Source organism: Pteropus medius, unplaced genomic scaffold (assembly GCF_902729225.1).
Source record: "Pteropus medius unplaced genomic scaffold, Ma_sr-lr_union100, whole genome shotgun sequence".
NCBI classification, from domain to species: Eukaryota; Metazoa; Chordata; class Mammalia; order Chiroptera; family Pteropodidae; genus Pteropus; species Pteropus medius.
Window position 1 is genome coordinate 360,266 of NW_024354550.1, and position 23,412 is coordinate 383,677.

The 23,412-nt window shown below is 36.8% G+C and overlaps 1 long non-coding RNA gene across 2 annotated transcripts in view; it reads left to right on the forward strand.

Annotated features, from left to right (window-relative positions):
• LOC120596589 (uncharacterized) overlaps positions 1 to 22,512 on the forward strand; it is a 58,217-nt gene extending 35,705 nt beyond the window's left edge. For both annotated transcript variants that reach the window (XR_005651200.1, XR_005651201.1), the window contains exon 4: positions 19,865 to 22,512. This is a non-coding gene — a long non-coding RNA (uncharacterized LOC120596589). The remainder of the gene's footprint in view (positions 1 to 19,864) is intronic.
• The last annotated feature ends 900 nt before the right edge of the window (positions 22,513 to 23,412 follow it).

A 23,412-nucleotide genomic window follows, 5' to 3' on the forward strand; every position in this document is an offset into this window, starting at 1 on the left:
AACCATGGTTTCCCACATTTTTAACTTCTTATAAATGTTTCTTTGGAAGCAACACAGAATAAATGTGATAAGAAGACCCCACTCCTGAAAAATAGAAAGTAAAAACCTAAAACTAAAAAATAAAAAAAAAAACAAAGAAAAACCTTGTATCTTAACATTTTAATGTCTACTTTTATTCTGTTGAACAGCACATCCAAACGTGTCAATCAGAAGTAAGAGGATCAAAGATAATTTAAAATTTTAGCAGTACCACCTCCTCTCAAAAAAAAAAAATGACCATTTTAGCTTTTATAACTACATATCAAATCACTCAATAATAAGATAAAGTCTTAGCTTATACAGCTTCTTGGATCTGTAAGTTGTGTCTCCCTATGTTTTAGACATGCTTTTCTCTCAGGTCTCAATTAGAAAGGTTTTTCTATTCAAATCATCTTATTTCATGTGGCACATTCTGCCAGTCATTTCTACATCCAATCTACATCCAATCTTATTTCATGTGGCACATTCTGCCAGTCATTTCTACATCCAATCTACATTCAATCTTCATTAATAAGTAAAGGCTACAAAAATAAATAAGCAATTAAAGAGAAGGAAATAATTAGCTTTTATTAGAGAACATTGCGAAGATTAGACACCATGGTTCCTAGTCATCTTGAGGTGAGGCTTGCTCTACTTTTTTTTAGCAGTGATGAAACTACATTGAGATTGTCTATGTATTCATAGGCCTAACTGGTATCTAAAGTATTTTCCACACTGGAGGACAATAATGCAGTCCAAGGTTTTCAGGTGGCATAAGGGAAAATGAAGTTTGTTCATTTGTTTGTTCATTTGTTTTTCCTTCCAAAAAGCTGTGTGATCACAATTCAGATACTCCTTGACTTTTGACAAAGTTACATTCAGATAAACACATCATAAATTGAAAATATCATAAATTGAAAATGTATTTAATATAGCTAACCTATGAACACCATAGCTTAGCCTAGCCTCCCTTAAACATGCTCCAAACACAATATCCAAAAAATGTTGGCAGCACTGTACACTGTAGACTATCAATTGTTTACCCTCGTGATTGCATGATTGCATGCCTGACTGGGAGCTATGGCTAGTTCAAATTGTAAACACAGGTAAAAAACATTATTATATTTTAACTCTCTCTTTTCAAATTGGTTTCCCATGGATTGAGTTCTTATTTGATGGCATCACAAGCTCTTTTTCAAAAAGAACTTTGCTTACAAATGTACATTATAAGTTCTTATCTGAATCGAAAGAAAGAAAGTCTGTTATAAATGTCAAGAATGAAACAAAGGGTATAGGTAACAGTATGATATGGAGCCCTTAATTATCATGCCAGACTCCAAAGCAAGATTGAGTGGTGGCGACTACCAGGTTGTAGAAGTGTCTCCTCCAGGCATTGGAGACCTCCCTATCTTTATTGGGAGAAACTCCTAGGCATGAGCAGCCCTCCTGTTTAACTTTGGTGTGGCAGGGTCCACCCTTTTTTGCTCATTGGGTCCTGAGGAGAGACACTGCCTGTAGGTTCAAGGAGGGTAAGACTAATAGGACCCAGTTATTAAGGGAAAGAAGGGCAATGGATGGCTGGTGCTCTGGAAATCATTCAGATCATTATCTCAAAAAGATAGTATTCAAACCAGGGTTTTAGTTCCAGGAAGGTTCAGGAAAGTTGGAGTTTATGTAGCAGATGAGTAAGACATTTCAGTGGGTGAAAAGAAAAAGTCCCACATCAGCCAAGGAAGAAATAGCAGAAATTATCTATGAAATGGTCAAAAGAATCACCCAGAATCCCAGTGGACTCTGAGAGGGCCAGGTGGGGACTTGGTTAGACACTCCTAGATGCTGGTCTCAGGGCTACTAAATTGGATCTCAGTTTTTCTATGAACTATGTGGAGTAAGGTAAATATCATCCCTACTTTGAGAATACACACACACACACACACACACCAGTTCTATTAAGAGATTCAGAATCCAAATCATATAATTGAAGTTGGCACAGGGGAGATCACATCAATCAGAAAGGGTGGCAAAGAAAACAACCACTGTCGACTCATGTGGCTTCTCCTGTGATATAGTCAGGCAAGGCCATGCCTCTCAGTCCACTGGTGAGGAAAGGGATGCCTATAGGTCTTGAAGGACCAAGTTAAACTTATGCCATGAAGGCAAGTAAACACTTTACAGAAAGGTAATGCTTTGCACAATGGGGACACATTCTACCTGGAAGGGAGTCTGAAGTGGAATGAGAGGACAAGCATTCATCCTCATTCATGGCCCTGAGGTCCTATCCTTTGGAGATGAGCAACAGGCATTCAGAGAGATGTTGAGGCATTATTGGGAGGGCGGGTAGGGCGTGGATGGATGGAGCACAGTAAAGATTTTTGAATTTGAAGAACAAAGTGGTATTATTAGAATAAGAGGCTTGAAAGAAGAGCTGTATGTGGGCTTGAGGAAGAAACCTGGGGACAGAAAAATAGGTGGGAGAACAGGTAGATTCCTAGAACATTCATCATTCAAAGTCCTTTAAAGAGCCCTAGAAGGGCTCATTTTTTACAAGGCACAAAAGATCTGTTCTGAGATAACCTTTATATATTTACTCATCCCTTTAGTAAAGAATTTTGATACAGTGGGGTAGGGCATGGAGGAAGGTCATTATAAAGATGGCTGGGGGTTTAGATGCGGAGGGGCAGATTGACTTCTAAAGTCAGAGTGTTAGAAGAAAGTTGCATATATTCAAATTTACCTTGAAAATCTCCTAAATCTCCCATAACATAGAATGTATAAGGTTTCTTACAAATAAAGCAGTTCATTTTTTTTTTTTTGCCCAAGATTATTTGCACATTTTCTCCATGTGCCTTTCCCACATGCATGGCCTTGACTACATCATTTGGCTGATTACTACAATTGATGCAATCAGTAGTTTAAAAGACTTCCAATCCACCACATATAAGAGAATTCCCTTTAGCAAAAGGGATTGATGCCTGGGCTTCTCTGTACATTCTAGTGTGTGTGTGTGTGTGTGTGTGTGTGTGTGTGTGTGTACTGCAGGACAATGGCCAGGAGAGGACTAGTATGAGCTCCATCATTAATTTCAAGTCTTGATGGAGAAAGGCTTGAAATAGTCTAGTCTGTATTTGCTCTTATTTGTTTATTGGCAAGAGGAGAGTGACAGAGAAAGACAATCCTGAGATTGGCCAGTGAAGACCTTCAGGCATGAGAGATTATAAAAATAAAACTGTAGATTGCTTCCCACCTTGATAGATCGGGGAAGATCACTCGAGGCTAGAAAATAGAGGCATCCTGCCACACACAGGTTACATTTTGTTAATCTCATAACACTTCTTAAGAATCTATTACTATCTGTTCTTCCTACTGTTTGTGGGACTATATATGTTCTTAACTTCCTCAGGCATATATTGATTGCCCATCTCAGAACATGAATAAGTATCTCTACTTCATGCTAATTCTAATATACTTTTCTGTTAACATTTTGCAGTTCCTGAAATGATCACTTTCCTGGTGGAAAAAAACAAACAAACAAACAAATTAAAGAAGAAAACATTTTGTCTGTTGTATTGAGAATCCCATTTTGGTCCTAACGATTCTTTGAATGGAAATGAGGTCACTGTTTAAAAGTTATGGCTTTTCTATTGTTTATTCCCTCATCCTGAAGTAGGGAAACTTTCCTACTTCAGACCCATGGCCAAAAGAAGATGACTTTCTCATAGATACGGGGCAAATAGACAGTAGGTCTTTTCTATACAAGCATAGTTTTGTTTAAATATAACCATGATTAAATAAATCAAAACTAAAATATTGAGGCTTATAAGGGAGTTAGTTTTACCTCATCCTTTTCAGATGGCCCCACAGAAATAAAACTGCTGTTGAAATCTGAACTCTGAGTCTAACTGTCAAGTTGAAAACTGTGCCAGAGAGCTTACATATAAGATGTAAAACCTGCTGAAGACTCACAAAGTCACTATCCTTGGAACTGAGATTATATTTTCAAACAGAAGGACAATATTTTTTTTCTATTGCATTTTTTCTAGTAAATTCTTAAAATATGTGTATATATAGCTCTTATAATTTTATGTTAAACTAAAGCAAATATGCTTTATAGTCTATAAAACACAAATTCGTATATCACTTCATCTTCACAACTACTTTTTGAAGTGTATATAAATATTAGTCTTCTTTGACAGATGAGAAAATTGAGGCTCAACCAGCCTAAATTCCTCATCTGAGGACTCTAAACTGTTAAGTGTTATGAGTGGGACTTTAAGTCGATTTCAGGCTCTAAAGTTAAAGTTTGTTCTCCTATATTTGGCTCTTCTCATTTGCAGATAGTTTCCTGATATCATGGCCCAGTCACTATGAGATGAAAATATACAGTGGTTGTCAATGGTCTGCATTCTTTTTCACAAATCTTTATTTAATTCAATTTCATAAATATTTATTTAATTCACTCTGTGTTGGGAAGGCAGATTATTATAGTAGACTAAAGACCCTGAAATCAAAATGCTTGGGCTGGAATTACAGCCTAGTGCCTCCTTAAAGTGTGACCTTGGGCAAGTTTCTGTGCCTGAGTTTCCCCACTTCTGTGAAGGATATAATAACAGTATCTACCTCATAGGGTTATTGTGGTAACTAAATGATATGATTTATATTAAGCACTTAGAACAGTGATTGAGACTTACTAAGACACAAGTAAATCCTGTTAATATTATTTAGAAGGAGAGAGATTTGTGGTAACTGTAACTACATAAATATATCAATAACAAGGAAGAGGCTGATAAGTACCATAGAATAGTTATTAGCAAGGCATTATTAATTGGGGCAGAAGCCACAGCAGGAAGGTGTTTGAAGAAACCTGTGGTTAGGGGGAAGATTCTAAAAGGTAGAACAGGCATAGACACTTAGGTTTCCAAAAATATGGAGACCAGAATTAGTATTTGGTTTAATAGTTGTTTAAGCAATACAACCACTGATGCCAAGCTTCAGGAGTAGGACACAGGAAATGGAAGGGCTTCCAGACCTTCCACCTCCACAGTCCAAAAAAAGCACCTGACTTGAATAGCTGGATTTCTCAGTCAACTATGTTGTGATGATCCTACCAAGCTTTCTGATCCAAGCTTCAGAAAGACAAGAGTAGTGTTCCTGTCGAAGAGACTGAAACTTCTAGATCACAGTCTGCCCTCCCCTTCCCTTCTGAATTATTCTGACTTATCTAAATCACATAGCTCCTTAGGGGCCACTGCTCCCCTCTTCCTTCTCTCTTCTTCCTTCTTCTTCCCTTCCATATTTTTTTAATCTAATGATGTTTTTGTGAAGGATGATTAAGACATGTAAAATCATTTTGTAAAAATACAAAATGCTCTGTGGTTTAATGATGACTAAACAAGAAATAAAAATCAAACCAAAAAAGCATAACTATTTTTTTAATCTTCACATGAACTAGCTTACTCGATCTCAAAATTAATGATTTCAGACACATTAATTTAATCATGCCTCAGACCCTCAGGCTTGATACTATTTTATAGAGGAGTAAACTGTGACACAGAAGCAATTTGCTTGATAAAAGCCCGTGAGTCAGCCCATGAGTTAGTTAACTTCCAATTTGTTTTAAACTGAGACCTTCTACTATAGCTCTAGTGGCTCAGAGGGCTACCCTCAGGTCTATAGTCAAAGTTAACTTCCAATTTGTTTTAAACTGAGACCTTCTACTATAGCGCTAGTGGCTCAGAGGGCTGCCCTCAGGTCTATACAGCTAAGTCATAGAAAAAGCCCTGTAACCACATATTAATAGCTTGGAGAAGTCCTCCAGTCTTGAGTGTAGTGACTTCGTCCTTTAAAATTTTCCAAAACAAGTATGTATACACACACATGTACATATAGAGAGATGAATTTATATATAGGTGTGTGTGTGTGTGTGTGTGTGTGTGTGTGTGTGTATAAGACTTGGACCTTGACTACGTAAAGAATTCTTGCAATTCGGTAATAAGAAGATAATTACATAATAAATAGGTAAAATACTTGAATGTATACTTCAAAAAGAAGATATATACAAATGGCCAATAAACACATAAAATGATGCTTAATATCATTAATCATCAGAGAAATGCAAAGTAAAACCACAAGAATATAGCATTTCATATCCACTAGAGTAGCTGAAATTTAAAAGACTCATAATACAAGGTATTGTCTAGTTTGTAGAGCAACTGGAACTCTTATACATTGCTGGTGGAAGTGTAATATGATACAACCAGTAGAAAAAATAATTTGATAATTTCTTACAAAGTGTCCATATGACCTAGCAATTTCATTCATAGGTATTTATCCAAGAGATATGGAAACATGTCCACCCCAAAATTTGTGCACAAATTTTCAGAGCAGTCATATTCTGTGGGAGGCAACATGGATCCCAATGACCCCATCTCCCAAAATTCCTGTTTGTGTGTAATGCCCTGTCCTGAAGTATGGGCTGAACCTAGAGACTTACCTCTAACAAAGAAAATATGGCAAAAGTGATAAGATGTCACTTCTGAGTCTGGGCTACAAAAAACTGGATTTTGTATTATTATTTTCTCTCTCTTGCTCTCTTCCTTGCTTGCTCTGATGAAGTTGTGAGCATGTTATTAGCTTCCTTAGAAGAAACCCACATGACAAGGAATTGAGGGAGGCCTCTGGCCAACAGCCAAGGAAGAACTGAGGCTCTCAGTCTAATAGCCTACAAGGAACTGAATCCTGTTCAATCCTGGGAACAAGTAGCCTAGCCAACACCTAGATTACATCTTTGTGAGAGACCTTGAAGCAGAAGCACCAGCTAAGCTAGATACAAACTCCTGCCTCACAGAAACCGAGATATAATAAATGTTTCCTTTTTAAATCGCTAGGTTTTTTGGTAATGTTTAATGTAGCACAAAGACACATTCATAGTAGTCAAACACTGAAAACAGCAGGAGAACGATAAACATTATAGTATATTTATACAATGGAACATTATTTGGCAATAAAAAGAAACAAACTTCTGATACATGCAACAACATGAGTGAATCTAAAAGCAATTAAACTCATCAAAACAAACTGCAAAGAAAAGAGAACAGACAACATGATTCCATTTTATGAGTCTAGAAAAGACAAAACATATTTACAGTGACAGAAAGCAGACAGTAGTTGCCCAGATCCAGGAGGTGGAGGTTGACAGCAAAGGAAATTGTAGAGTGATGGAAAGGTGATGATTGTGCCAATATAGACACATGGCGTATACCTTTGTCGTAACTCATTGAACTATGTACTTAAAATAGGTATATAGGCATATTTTAACATATACAAATTATACCTCAATCAAATTGATTTGAAAAATAAAACAAAATAAATCCCAAAGCAAGTACAGCAGCAAATATTTTAAATCTGTAAGAAATAAACAGTTTCTTAGCACATATAAGCAACCAAAATTGGCCCAAGAAGAAATAGAAGAACAAAATATACAGCAATCATACAATAGATTGAAAATAATTATTAAAAAACTAATGAAGATTACTTAGAAATTATTTTATATCTTGAACCTCAGTTTCTTAATTTGTAAAATAGAAATTAGATAACACTTACCTCATAGAATTTTTGTGAGAAATAAATGTGCTTAGTATAATACTTGGAATGCAGTAGATGCTTTGTACTAGTTTCCCTGGTCAGCAGTAGTGTTTTAAGCCCCCTGATGATAATTTTACTTCTCTTTCATAATGGACAACATAACATTGCTTTAATTCAGTCAACAGCATTGATTTCCTTTTTCAACATTTTTCCCCAGGATATTCCCAACTCCACAGGGTAGGACAGAGTCTTTCTGTGTTTTTCTTTCCTGAACCTAATTGTTGAGACAAAGAAGGAAAGACAACTAAAAGCAGGATGCAGACAGCTAAACCCTCAGAAAGAAAACATTCCCCAGGGAAAAGGGAGGTGTCTGAGGAATGTCTTAGGCATATTCAACACACATCCCCTCTGCAAGCCCTAAAGAAGGATGATAAGGCCAATTCTGTATTAAAGAATGTCAAGGTTTCATAAATTGAAGCCACAGTGTTGCAAAGCTAAGCTCTTAGTATCTAAACCTAAGGGCAGATTGATGGAGCCAGAACTTTTCCCCTGGGGTGACTTCGCCCCACCCCAACGCTGAAGGGAAGCTTTGGGTGGAGGGTGGAGACCACTTTACAGGGAGGTTTGGGAATGGTGTTCAGGGGATGTAGCCTCCTGCCAGGTTGGAGGTCTAAAGGAATATGACAGGTCACTTCTCTGCTGGCTTCCTCCCCTCTCAATACCATAAGACTGTTTCTCTTGGCCTCTTCCAAGATTTGGGAATCTTCTGGCTTTCTGAATTTGCTGGAGCCTCCTGAAACTCTAACTTGGTGATACAGAATGTTAGGGAGTATATCTGTGAATAGCAAGGAAGAGCCAGTACCTGGCTGTTATTCCAGAAAACATGGGTGAATTCCAATATATAGCCATGGCCATATTCCCTCCACCCATAAATATCTCTTTCCCCACACTCACATAAAGAAAAGTAAACACCAGAGAATCAAGCTCAGAGGGACAATTCCTAAGAATCTGCTACTGCATCATAGGAACATTTAGTAACTCCCATAGGCGACCTCTGTGGAATTGCTTCCTGACATAGGTGCACATTGCAGGCAAGGTACCTGATATTGAAATCAAACAGATCCATCAACTGAGCTCTGCCATTCAGCAACTTTGTGGCTTCCGTTTTCTCATCTCTAAAATGGGAATGATTTTATCACCTCCTTCTGATGGCTATTTTGAGAATGAAGTAAGATAGCATACGTCAAATAGATCTTACTCTTCTTGGCTCATAATAGAGCCTCAGTAAATATTAGTCTTCCACTGATCACTGTTATTTTATACACATTTCCATAGGAGCATACAAGACAACTCATCCCACTCTGCTCATTTTCCTCATTGTCCTTTACTAAAACCACAGTGAATTTTGGAGCTATCTAGTATATTCTGCAAAGGACAGTTCAACTCAATTTTGGCTCAAGAATAATTTGTGGAGCCTAAGTTATGCTTCTTGTAGGTAGTGGGAGTTAAAGATGACTTCCAGTTTCCTACTGCCAAAATCACCCCAAAACGTAGTGTCTTAAAACAATATATTATTAACTTTCATGGTTCTGTGGATTGACTTGGCCTAGCTGGCTTGTTCTTATGCAATGGCAGTAAGTTAGCAGCTGAGTCATCTGAAGGCTTGTCTGGGCTGGGCATCCATGATGGCTTCTTCACTGATTTATCTGATGTCTCAGTGCTCCTCCACACAGCATTTATCTCCAATAGAGCAGTCTAGACTTTTTACATGGTGACTTAAGGCTCCAAGAGAAAGGAAGCAGAAACTGCCAGTGATCTTAAAGCCTGAGCCTAGAATGGCCCAGAGCTTAGAATGGTCTTCTGCCATGTTCTAATGACCAAACAACTACAGGCCAGCTCAGATTCAAGGAAGAAAAGGGATAGACTACACTTCACAATGGGGTAGCAGCACATACACAAAGGGGAGGACCTAATTGTTGGTGGATGTCTTTGGAGACAAGCTACCACTAATGAGTACAATATATGAGTTCCACGTAGATATAAACACAAGATACTTACTTGTATAATTTTTTTTTTGAGCTGACAGGTTTTCATCTAAGTATATAAGAAGCTCCATTCACCACATGCCTCAGGCTTCTGAGTCCTACTACTGAACACATTCTACAATAAAGGGCAAATTCAGTGAATGTATTATATCATAACATTTTCCTGTTGGTTAATATGGCTTCGTCACCTTGGGACACTTTTTACCCATAAATTTCATCTTCCATGTGCGTATGTCACTTTGCAGACTCATTGTTCTGTCTTCAAATAAAAGCCAAGACTTCTGATCAGTCAGAACAGCTTGTTATTACTTCCATCTCCTGATGCTACCTTATATCCTTCTATTTTTCTAATAATCATGAGTTCTAGTTACTCAGGTAATTCTTCCAACTAGAATAAGTTACATGCTTTAATATTGCCTTATACTTCAAAGCATTTACCTTAGTTTGTAACTTTATAAGATTAATTTTTATCTTTCTTACTAGACCCTAAGCTCTATATAGTCAAGCACCAGTTATCCAGAGAACAGATTTGCCCCTAGTATATACTGGATACTCAATAGTATAAGGTCAACCCAATTAAATTGGAAAGAATTTTTTTAGATTTATTTTCAAAAACATCGTGTTCGATTTTTAAGTTTCAGACCTGAGAAATCTCAACATCCAACTTAAGTGAAATTATTGGATTCTGTGACTCAAGCAGTACAAATGAAGTAATCTTTAAGAACTCCTCCACAGCAACAGATATGAACTCAGGCATCCAGGGCTCTGCTAAAAAAATATATATTTGTAGGTTTCAACTCCTACTTAACATTCTAGACCCTCTTGCTATGTTCTAGAATCTCAAATTCCTTCCCAGTTGACACATAACCTGATTACCTGACTCTATCTGATGGTTGTTACAGTTGCAGTATTTATTTGGTTTCAAAACTCTTTGAACTCTCTGACTTCCATGGACAACATCTTTCAAAGGTCTGTCCTTCCTTACTTATATACCCACATAGCTCCAGAATCCTCTACTGAATCACAATACCCTGATTCCTAACATATTCAGACACAGCCTCTTCAGCTTTGGGACTCCCAAAACTGGAAACAGATAAGCAAAAAAAAGAAAAGAAAAAAAGAAAAAAAATTCCAGGAATCTTTTTATTCTTTCTTTTTGTTATGGAAAATTTTAAAGATAAAGAAAATACTATAATAAATATACTTATTATCCAGCTTTATTATCAATTCATGACCAGCCTTTTTCTATCCACAACCCCACCCACTTCCCCTCTCTCTTGCATGGATTTCAGTATCTACCTCCAAAAGATGAGTACTTTAATAAAAACGTAACTAAAATACATTATCGTGACTAAAAATGCTCTGGGCACTTGTAATTGTCAGTAACTACTAATTTCCATTCTGAAAGATACTGACAGTAAAGCTCCATAAAGTTATTCCTTTTCTACTACTGCCTTCCCCGCCTCACAGAGGAACACACATATGCACTCTCTAAAGTGTAGAAACATACATTTCTAAAGACATCCTTTATTGTCCCATGTAAGACATAGCACTAATAGACTATTGGCTTTGCTTTTATTAATATTTTTCAGACAAAGACCACCAGGAACTTACATAGTGTAGTAACCAGGCCTACATATCAGTTAATTCATTTAGTTAACTAGGACAATTTTCTCAAACTTTTATCTCCCTCACTGAGACTCTCAGTAAGAAGTATGTTAAACTCAGTAAAAAGTGCATCATGAAATACACACCACACACATACCTTACCAAACCTGAAATTCTATAAAACAATGCTTATTCTTAGTAATTGTGATATACCCCAGTATTTTCTATTTTATTTCATTAAAAAAAATTAAATGCTGTCCTTCTAAATTGATTTCAATACCTTCTCCTAAAAGAGCTCAATTTGCAGTCTGAAAAACTGACTTGGCACTAGGAAGTTACTTTGCACAAAATAAAATATTGATGGATACCTCAAAGAATTGATATTGATGTTACTGGGGGTTTTTTAATCATGGTAGATATTTTTTAACAATCATTTAAAAATGTTTCCTGCCTATAATGATGGCAATCATGTAGAATAGTATAGAATAAAACAAAATATTTGTAGAGTGAAATTTTGGCCCTGCCTCTTACTACTTTTTTGATTATCCCCATGCAGAGATAACCTGTGTTGGGCATGTACCTCCATTATGCATCAGGACTCTCATACTTGGGCTTTAAACCAAGTCCAGTTCTTAATTATCAACACAGAAGAACTACATTCCAGTATTTGTCAAGAAGAATTACCACTCTTCCACTTTACAATAAGCTCAGCTGGAGAAAATGGCTATAGAAGATGACATTTGGAGATATGTGTTAAACCTGGGTCTTTCCTTGCTGACTCCCCATTTCTACCCTCATCACTGTCAACATCTTTCTTTATTGCTGCATGGTCTTTTGCTTGCCATAAAGATAGAAGAACCCAAATTTACCTAGACGGAATAAATAAAATTCTGAATGAAGGTTTGAAACTCACAATAAAAAGTAGACATAAATTAACTTTGAATATCAAGAGCCAAGGAGACCAAGACATTTATTCATCAACAATACATTAGAGACTAAAGAACAGAGTAGCAGGACCAGGTTGAACAATTCTGATGGATATCCTTAGTGGGGGCCAAGGAATGGAGATTAACAGAAGAGGCAGTATTATTACTAAGCTGGAGGTTAGTGGAACCCTGCTAGTGTGGGGAGGACCTTAGCAGAGAAGCACCTTGGCAAGAATGGAGCAACCTTTAGGGGACTGCCCAGTCCTGTTAGGGTGAGCACTGTTCTTCAAAGGAGCAGATTGTTGAACCAGGACCCTCTACTGCCCATTGCCATTCACTTGAGGAAAACATTTCAATTTAAACATTCTTACAAAGCATAGTTGTTTTAGCTTCTATAAAAAGCACGAGGCTCTTCAAAAGGAAGGAAATTCAGACCCACGCTACAACATGGATGAATATTAAAGACATCACGCCAAGTGAAATTAGCCTGACATGAAAAGATAAATATTGTATGATTGCACTTATATGAGGTACCTAGAGTGCTTGAGTGCATAGAGACACAAAGTGGAATAGTAATTTCTAAGGTCAGGGGGAATTGGGAGTTAGTGTGTAATGGGTACACAGTCTCAGCTGGAAAAGATGAAAAAGGTCTGAGATGATAATGGTGATGGTAGCACAACAGTGTGAATGTATTTAATGCCTCTGACCATTTAAGAATGGTTAAATAGGTTAATTTTATGTTATGCATATTTTACTACAAATTTTAAAAGGGCATAGCCCCTAAATATATAAATATAATATAGATGAAAATAACCAATAGTTATTTTAAGTTGTTCTTTTTAAATCCTGTGTGCTGAAGAAATCTCCAGGTGCTCCTCTCTACTTGAATTCTACTTGTTTGCACACACAGTTATAAACTTTTTTCAGTGCCTACCTGAGTGGTGGGCACCAAGCTATGCTCTCAGAACATGGTGATGGGAGATTTGGTGATGGGAGATTTGATTCTGGGTCTGCAATATGCTCATCGTTGAGTAAGGACATGTCACTTACCAGAACAATCATTACTCTCTCCCGATCCCCTGAGAGAGAAATAAAGAAAACAGCTTTTTCTTCCTTGAATTATCTTCATCTATGGAATTATTATAGACACAGTTGCTCCAATCTAAAACCTGGGAAATATTCTTGGCTTTCTCTTTCCCTGTGTCCCTTCAACAAATTTGTCATATTTACTTCCAAATTATATCTCAAAATTGCCACTTCTCTGCCACTACCAACTTCAATATGACTCACTTGGGCCACTACTGTGATCTTCTATCTGGTCTCCTGACTTTTATCTTTGTCTTGCCCTTATCCATTCCCCACACAGTAACCAAAGTGATGTCACTCTTCTACTCGAAACTTCAGTAGCCTCCCATTGATTGAACTAAAACCCCAGCTCAGATCATGGCTTCAAGGCCCCAAATAATCTTGCACTTGCCCTCGATTCAACTACAGTATCATCTTTGCTCATTGCCCTCTAACTACATTTGGATAATAATTTTCCCACCCAGGGTCTCCATACATGCTGTTCCCTCTAACTGGAAAGAGTTTCCCCTGTCACCCTTCATATCTCATTGCAAACATCCCTGAACATCCTGACAATGTTGATCATATCCTCAGTGCTCCCTACTCACCTCAGTATTCTCTATCTTCCTATTCTGTTTGACTCCTTTATAGGTTTTTAATCTCAATATTTATTTATTTATTTTATTTGCCTACTTTTTCCCTCCCACTAAGCCCCATGAAGGCATGGACCAAGTCTGCTTCTACTTACCATTGTAAAACTGAAACTCTTGGGCACAGAATTGTAACTCAACCAAATATTTGTTAAATGGATTAATAAAGAGGTATGTAAGATATATGGGTAAATCAAATATTAAGTAGTAAGTGACATGTGACAGGAAAAAAATGTGCTGTTTGAATTCAAAGTCAAGATAGATTTAACCAACTGTGTACATGTGTGTTTGTGAGTGTGTGAATGTGTGTGTATGTATGTGGGGGTTGGGGACAGGGGGAAATTAATCAGAGAAAGTTATAAGTAATTATGTTTTTAGAATATGTGCTGACTACATTTATATGTAAAGCACATGCACCTATTATACATTTTGCACATTTTATTTACAAAATTGTATTTTAAATGTGAATGTTTTTCCATTTTGACTTAAATAAATCAAACATTCTGCTCTTTGTCTGCATTTTCTTTGAGATCCAAAGGAACATAGTTCTTTAAAAGTAGATTCCAAACTTTTGATAATTGTAAAATTATGATATGTGGGACAGGATGATTAAAGACTAATGTATAATGTGACCCATGTGAAACATTAATATAGAATTCAGAAGGCTTGAGATCAAGTGCTGCATTTACATGGTCTTCATTTGGTCTCTGCCTCACCAAGTTCCATTATCTAATATATGGGTAGATGACTTTCTAGCTCTAGAAAGCTCTTTCTAGCTCTAGAGCATAGAATAGTCTTAGCTATATTATATATATATGTATATATATACAGTTCCTTCCTTCTCTACTTCTAACTTTTTATTAAGGAAAACTTCAAATATGTACATATATATGTGTAGGTACATATACAGAGAAAATATATATACATATATACGTATGTGTGTGTATATATATGTATATATCTATATATATGTGTGTGTATGTATGTGAGAGAGAGAGAGAGAGAGAATAGTCAAACAGTGTAGCCATCACCAGCTTCCCAACCACCAAATTCCTAGCCCTGGTCAGTGTTGCTATGTCTCTATACTCACCCACACACCAGTGGCTATTTTGAAACAAATCCCTAGACATCATCTCATTTCATCTGCTTTTCCTTATTAGAAAAAAATTTTTTTAAAAAAAGAAAAGGCCAATGTTTTAAGAGGCATGATGCCCAGTTGCGTAATAAAAAAATATATGTGTGTGTGTATATATATATACATATATATACATATGTGTATATATATACACATTTTTTATGTAAAGTACAGCATAGGGAATATAGTTTAATATTGTAATAACTATGTATGGTGTCAGATGTGTACTAGACTTACAGGGGTTATATAAAAGTATAATCACTATGTTATACACCTGAAACTAATATATTATATATCAGCTGAAATTGAAAAATTAAAAACAAATTTTTTAAAAAAAATTTAAAAAGTAAAATAAATAATTTAAAAAATAAAAAATAGAACTAATTTTCTAGGGCTGTTGATCAACTCTAATTGAAGTAATCCATATGAATGGGCCTGGGGATCAGAGAGACTGATCCACAGAATGAAGAGACATTCAGTTCCCGTCGCAGTCAGCCACAATCTGCTTTTCTGCTTGGGTCTCAGCTTTAGGAAGGCTAAGTGCCTGGGTCAGATATTGCATGGGACATACTTGAAAAAGATATTCATTGTTTATCTAAAATTCTAATGTAATTGGCCACCCTATATTTTATCTGGCAACCTTGATTACAAAGTATGTGTTACTCTAGCTGCATAATAAAATTTGGTGGTGTAAAGTCACAATAATCATTTATTATATCTCGTATTTTCTGTGGGTCAGGAATTCAGACAGAACATACATAGAAGGACAGTTTCTGTTGTTTCTGCTTCACCATGTCTGTGGCCACAGCTGGAAAACTGGAAGACTGAGGCCTAAAATCATGCAAAAGCTTGTTCACGCATGTGTCTGGTAGTCAATGAGGTTGTCAGCACTGCACATAGCTGTTGGCTGGAATGTTCATATGTGTGCTTCCTTACAACATAGTAGCTGGCTTCCAAGGATAAGAGTCCCTAGAGAGAGAACCAGACAGAAGTGGTATTGCCTTTTTATGACCTAGCCTCAGAATCACTTACAGCAATTTCGAGGGAAGGAGCACAAACCTGACCTATCTTTGGCACACTGTGGGAAGAGCATGTGGGATGGGATATATACTGGTACGGTCATCACTAGAAAACACAATCTGCCACAGCATATCATGTCATCTAGATATCTTATATCTGAATATTCGCTTTGAAATACAGGCAAACATTTTGGATATAACTTAGAATGAAGACTCTATGGATGTGTTATTTTCATTAACATTCTATTGGAGAGCTAGAATATAAATGTACACATTTACAACTGCAAGTATAAAATGTAAAAATAATTAATTATGATTGTGAAAGCTGTTTATTTTATATACAAAACAATTATTAAGAACTACTAACTAGATCAACAGGGAAATCAATTGACAATTTATGCAATAATTCTAACCTTTGTAGAATGAATTAGTGTACTAACTTTCATAACATTAAATAAAATAACCTTTCAGAATTGCATTTAATTTTTCATTATTTAAATTGTACTTAGGCCATGCATCTTTCAAAGAAAAGTCCTATTTTGAAGTTCTTTACATATTGGGAGGGTGAATTAAAATTATAAAGATAACTTTAACCACTTCAAAATGTTATAGGTGAGTGAAACTCCAAAATCACACTATGACACCTATGATAAATTATCTTTGATCAAATATTATTCAACCTTTAAAAAGAAAGATATTCTGTCATTCACAACAACATGGATGATCCTGGAGAACATTACGTTAAGCAAAGTAAGCCAGAAAGAAAAAAATGCATGATCTAACTTATATGTGGAATCTAAAAAAGTCGAATACATAAAAGTAGAGAGTAGAATGGTGGTTACAGGGGCTGGGGTGGGGTGGGGGGTATGGAGAGTTGCTGGTCAAAGGGTACAAAGTTACAGTTATATAGGATGAGTAGAGATCTAATATACAACATGGTGACTATAGTTAACAATATTGTGCTGAATACTAGAATTTGTTGCTAGAGTAGATTTTAGGTGTTCTCATGACAAGAAAAAAATGGTGACTATCTGAGGAGATAATATGTTAATTAGCTTGATTGTACTATTGTTTCACTATGTATACATATATCAAATCATCATGTTGTACGCCTTAAATAAATAATTTAAAAATGCTATGAAGTAAAAAAGTATTAGATAATAGTGAAGTATCCCCAAATATCTTCAGCTTCACTTAAAATGAGCATCTATTTAGTGTGATGAACATGTAGAATACTGGCTACAGCAGCAGCAATCTAACAGTAGCCAGCGCTGAGTAATTATTGATCTGATGCTGGTCAGACATCTAAATTCAGTCTATTTAAAATTCAAATAATAAAGTTGCAATGAAAATTAAGTTTGTTGGTAAGTTTCAGGTTCATTATTATATCCCTCATGTTTACTTTATGAAGCTGATATTTGGTTTTGGCCTCAATTTTGGATAAACATTAATTTAACATTTGGTCCTTCCACATTTGGTCAAAACAAGTACAGTAGCCAGAACTACCCCGGGCAATGTAGCACATGTAATCAATAGAACTGTGAGTTCTAATTCCAAGGTTCATACACAGTATTTCTTAAAGGTTTAATTGTTTTCAGTTGCTCTCATGTTGGAATATTTTATATGATTTCCAAATTCTTTTGAGAAATCCGGTAGTATAACAGCTTCATTCCTACATGTCTTCATGGTAGTCATGGTTGGAATCCTCAGATTGATTGAAATGACAAATCCAATTAATGGCCTTCCTTTGCAATTTGACTTTGCAGACCCTCTCATTTAGGGAAGTCTATTTAGCTACCCATTGAATCTGGGCAGGTCTTATGACTTGCTTCGATTGATATAATACAGCAAAATGAGACCTTGCACGCATTCAGTCTCTCTCGAAACTCTGCCACTGTCAGTTAAACAAGCCTCAATACCTGCAGGAGGATGAGAGACCAACTGAAGGAAAGTCTAGTTGTCCCAGCCTAGGCCACCCGAAATCAGTCTCCTCCTAGCCAACCTGCCAAACTGACCTCAGACACATGAGAAAGCCCAACTAAGAGCAGAAGAATTGTAGATTTATAAACAATTAAAAGTACCATTACTTTAAACCATTAAGGTTTGGGGTGGTTTGTTACACAGCAATTACCAACTGATTCAAAGAAAATGGATATTAGAAAATAGATAATATTTTCCCAACAAAACCAACCTTCAGTACATATAATAATCAAGTCCCATATATGCATTTCTTCAGTTTACTTTTACCTAGGGCTGAGGAGGTATAGGAAGAAAGAGGAGGAGGCTGAGTGAGCAGGAAGCTCGGCCCTATATGTCTGCAATAAGTAGTGAGGTTATGTGTGGGTAGACTTTCTGGTATGGCCATTCTGTTTCTCCCTGCATGGAAGCACCTGAGCCCTCACCTAGGGCATCAGAGAATGTTTACTCTAATTCTAGTTCTGCCACTTGCTGGCTGTGTGAACTTCAGCAACTCTCTTGACCTCTCTGGTCTCAGTACCTCATCCATTTTGAAAAATAGCTATAGTAAAACCTGTCTGGTCACCTCCCTGGCAGAACTGAGTGAGATGATATAAACACACATTAAAGATGAAAGATAGTCATAAGCATACAGGTGCATGAGATGATGTGAGGATATGAACTGGATCCTCAACTGATCACATCCTGGTTTTGTCTGAGCTACTCAAAATGTGTAATAAAACTTATGAAATTCAGTTAATTTTTTAAAGGTCAGTGTATGGTCTGTATGATATCAAATGCCTGAATTTTATTTTATAAAATAAATAAACAAATAAAAGATTTGTTCTTTAAAAAGCAATGCATGCTTTATTCCCTACCCCTGTCTCCCCTACCCCACCCACTTGTCCCATCACCAACTATAGATATTAAGCATTCTGTAGACATAGCCATGACCTACTTAGCTGCCCATGTTCATCTCCCCTTTTAGTCCTGTTGCCCACTGAGGAGCTAATATTCAAATGGCTTTGGACCCACCCTCTGATAGACTGTCAGGGGCTGACACCTAACTCGGGGCAGGGATCCGAGGTCTGGAGGTTGGGTACAAGTAATATAATTTACCCTCTGGCATGGATTTTCTAGTCTCCTCTTTCTGCCAGAAGAATTAGGGTACTAAGTCAATGAACAGAATTATTTTCTACTGACCTGTATAAAAATCATTATTTACCTTGACTCTGTCAAAGAGAGGCAGATCTAGGTTTGGCTGGAACATCACAGGCATTAGTTTCTCTACAATATTGTATACCTGACATAACTGTAGATGTTCTTATTTTAAATAAGAAAAAGGAAAGAGAAAAAGCAAGAAAGAAAAATAATTAACACCCACTAGAATGTGATGTTCCTGAAAATGAGGTTGTTTACCATCGAATCTCTAGCACCTAAAATAGTGCCTACCCTAATATCTATGGAACACATTGATAAGTGAATCAGCAGCTACTCTGTCCCATGTCCTTTGCCTATATCATCTCTTTTAACCCTTGATAGCCAATTATCTCACATTATAGATGAAGTGACTGAGACTCTGAGAGGTTAAGTAGTTTCACAAGGGCCACAGTTATTAAGTGGTAGAGTCAGAATTTATACTTGAGGACTCTTCCCAGTCAGATTTCTCAAAAGAATTCAGAGCAGTCTAGCCTCAAAGTCTCACACACCTTAGTCTAAGAAGACAGCTCCATTTGGGATGATGCCCAGGCATCTTCACAAGAACAAAGCATAAAATTAACCAGAGAGTCTTGGGAAATCTTTTTGGGTGTTTTGTTTCATTTTGTTTTGTTTTGTTTTGTTTTGTTTACTTGTTATGCAGGTGATCATGAACCAAGAGGCTTATAGGCAGCTTTTGAAAGCACCAAGAGCAGAACTCACAGGAATGAAAATACTAGAGGTATCCTGAGTTTAGGCAGAGGAAGGCCTAAAGATCACAGTGGCTATGAGATTATGACCCACGTGAAGACTCTTAGCCAGTGTGTGCACATGGAAGAAGGAAAGCGGCTGATGTTTTCCTGTGTCTCATACCTCTCTCTAAACGTAATTGCCTAAGCCGTTTGCCATAAAATGTTCAATATGATGTCATTTTTCAGGTGTTCATTTTGTTTTTGAGGGGAGAAAGTATCATACTTAAATCAGGTAGGTTAATCTCTCCTGTCCCTTTCTGAGTTCCCGTTAAGCCACATCACTAACACCGTCTTGCTAAGTACACTCGTACACTTGAGTAGCTCTCGATTTAATTGTAAACAAGTGGTGAATGAATGTTCTTAAGTGTTAACTCAAATTTTAAAACACATTTAAAATTACATAGGAAGCACAAGAGCATCTTAATTCTAGACTTAGAAGCTTAGGTAACTAGCTGTATAGTTAATCCAAAAGGAGATCAAAACTATAGGTTCAAGAAGTCGATAAACAATCCAATCTTGTGTTTTATAGTTAAAATTTATCAGTTAAAATTTTATGGTATCTCAATTAAGCGAAGGCACCGTACTAGGTACAGTAAAGGACTTGAACTTTCTAGAAGATATAGTCACTATCTTTAAGGACTGTCCCATCTTTATTTCTGGGACAGAGGTAAGATAGAAGGTTTCGACATGGTGATAAGTTCAGAAAATAAGTGTAGCCCTGAAAGTTCCAGGGAGAGAGTAAGCTGCACAGTGTTGACTCCCAAAGTCCTTCCACAGATGACCAGTGTGACTCCAACTGCTTAGTGGGAAGAGCCTCAGGAAGAAGTGAAATGCTGCAGAGAGTCAAAGAAGAATGAAGCCTGAGAAAGAGCCCATGGATTCAGTCATGTAATATGTTGCTGATGAACTTTCTGTAGCAAGACTGGGTCAAGAATCGGTAAACCAAGAAGTAAGGTAGTAGCTGAGGGAAGGAGAGGGGCCAAAAGAAGATGTTCTCAAATAGAAAATTTCAATGATTATCGAAGTTAGTGGACGGGTGAATGGGAATTCATTATACAATTCTTTTCACTTGACAGATATTTTTTAACTTTCTTAATAAATATTTAGAAAAAGAAAAGTGAGAACTGAGCATCTGAGAAGAAGGCAAAGGAAAGGGTAAAGGGAGGTTACTAAATGTATAAGAGAATAACAATAATTGGTGGTACAGTCTCAGAGGTGTGTCAAAATAGAAACAAGAGCACAGGTGAGGAAATTAATTTTCTGAAGAGAAAGATGATAAAAATTGGTGAAAATAAAAGTAAATTTTGGGTTGAATTGTGGGTATAAAAATCTTAAAAAGCAAAAAAGGAAGATAGATGGAAGAACTTGGGCCTCCACGTCTGGAAGGTAGGAGGAAAGATTATAAGATGCAAAGGAGTGGGGTAAAAGGAGGAAGGGCTTGAGAAATGTGAAAAAGGGTTGAAATAACAGTCATGGAATGTAGTAGGGAATGAGCGAGTAAGAGATGGAAGACAGACTGCTGCATAGTAGGGCCCCTCTGGTGGACGTCAGCATAAATTTTTAATGAGCTCACATTTTCAGAACTACTGCCTTAAAACACGCAGAAAGCAAGCCAGAGTGATGAGAGTTCTCTTCCAATCTCAGAACTTTTCGAAATTCTCAAGCTGTCTATGACTGTCTCAAGAACAGAAGTTTGCTAGAGCAAACAGCAACTGTCTGAACACTCCACAAAGGGAACATTCAGTGAGAAGTCAAAGGGAAGGCACCTATTTGGCCCTAAGTAAATATACTAATAAATGTGTACCACCTCACTGCAATTCTAGGAGCATATGTATGTCCTATGACATGACCACCAGCATCACCTGGAAACTTGTTAGAAATGCAAAACCTCAAGCTCCAGCCCAGAACGTCAAGTCAGAATTTTAATTTTAATAAGATTGCAGGTGATTCACATGCACATTAAAGTTTGAGAAGCTCTGGTCTGTCACTTTGCCAGAAGCTTTGATACACATATGGGTAATCACAATAATCCTAATCTCAATCAAAAAATATTTGTCCTCTCCAATGTGCCTCATACTGTCTTGTGTTCCATAAGGACCACTGAAAACCTTCAAGATGCATTGTCTGCCCTCCAGGTGAATTGCGTAGCAATTGCTGAAAAGATTGTTTTTTCCAATTGTAGTTCAGTCCCAAAGTCTATAAAAGCAGAATTGTTTATTTTAAATTTAACTTTCTGTGATTTGGAGCTGGTCATTTAATTTTAAGCTAGTGATAGTTATCATTCAGCTTGGGTTTCTGGACTCTCCACCTCTGGCAGTGGAAGTCAGGTGCAGAGTAAGCACATATCACACCAGTGGTCTATACCAAATTCTGCCTTTTAACATTTGGTTTTAATGTTTCTATGGCCTCTGAATTAGGTCCTACCCATAATGTTTGCTCTCTGTGCTCCAACCTTTTGCAACTTGAAAAATCAGTCCTTAAAGTCGATGTGAGTGTCTTTGGGCAGTGGGAAGACATGAGCTCTCCCATCTCTACCCTTGCCACACACACTCCCCGCCACCGCCACTACCACCACCGCCTTGCCTTTTCTTTTTATTAAGATAAGCAATGTGTGACTTGACACTTCTAGTTGTGAGGTCTTGAGCAAGCTCCTTACCCCACTTAGGAAAAAATGAGTTACTATACCCACCTCAGAGGTGCATTGTCAAGATAAAATGAGTTAATAATAAAAAGACTTAAAGCCATACCTATCATGTAACAAGCTTACAGTTAATAATTAACTAAATAGTTTTATTAAAATGCTGTTCCTGACAATGAGCAAAATTTCAAAGGAGCATGACCTTCTCAGAGAGTGATCTCTGTCTCCACTTTAATTCTCTGTAACCCATATATTATTGCATGGTATAGATTATAGTTTGTTATTATACATTTTTGAGACCTTCTGACTAACAAGAGGCAGTATAGCATAGAGATTAAGAGCATAGGCCTTTTTCTTTCCTTAGAAACAGGCTGCATGGGATCAAATCTCAGCTCTTGCTACTAATTGTGAGATCTCAGGCAAGTTACTTAACCTCTCTGTGCCTCAGTTTCCTCATCAGTAAAATGCACATTAAGAATAGAACATACTTGATATGGTTGCTATGAGAATTAAAGTATGTTGCTTGGCATTTAACAAATACTAGATGTGTTTCCTATTATTAGTATTATTATCTATTTTCCTTAGCTCTGTCCATTTAAGATGTCTCCAGTGCCTACCCCAGTGCCTGATACATAAAGGCTCAATAAATATGCTAAAAGAATAAATGTATGAAAGCGAAAATTGACCCCTACAAAAGTTAATTGACATGATAAATGTTTTAAGCCGGTTGCTTTTGATGTTTGTTATTTTTCAAATTTTTCTTGTTTTCTTTTTGTTTTTTTCATTTTCTAACATGTTTATAAATTTTTTAAAGCAAAAATA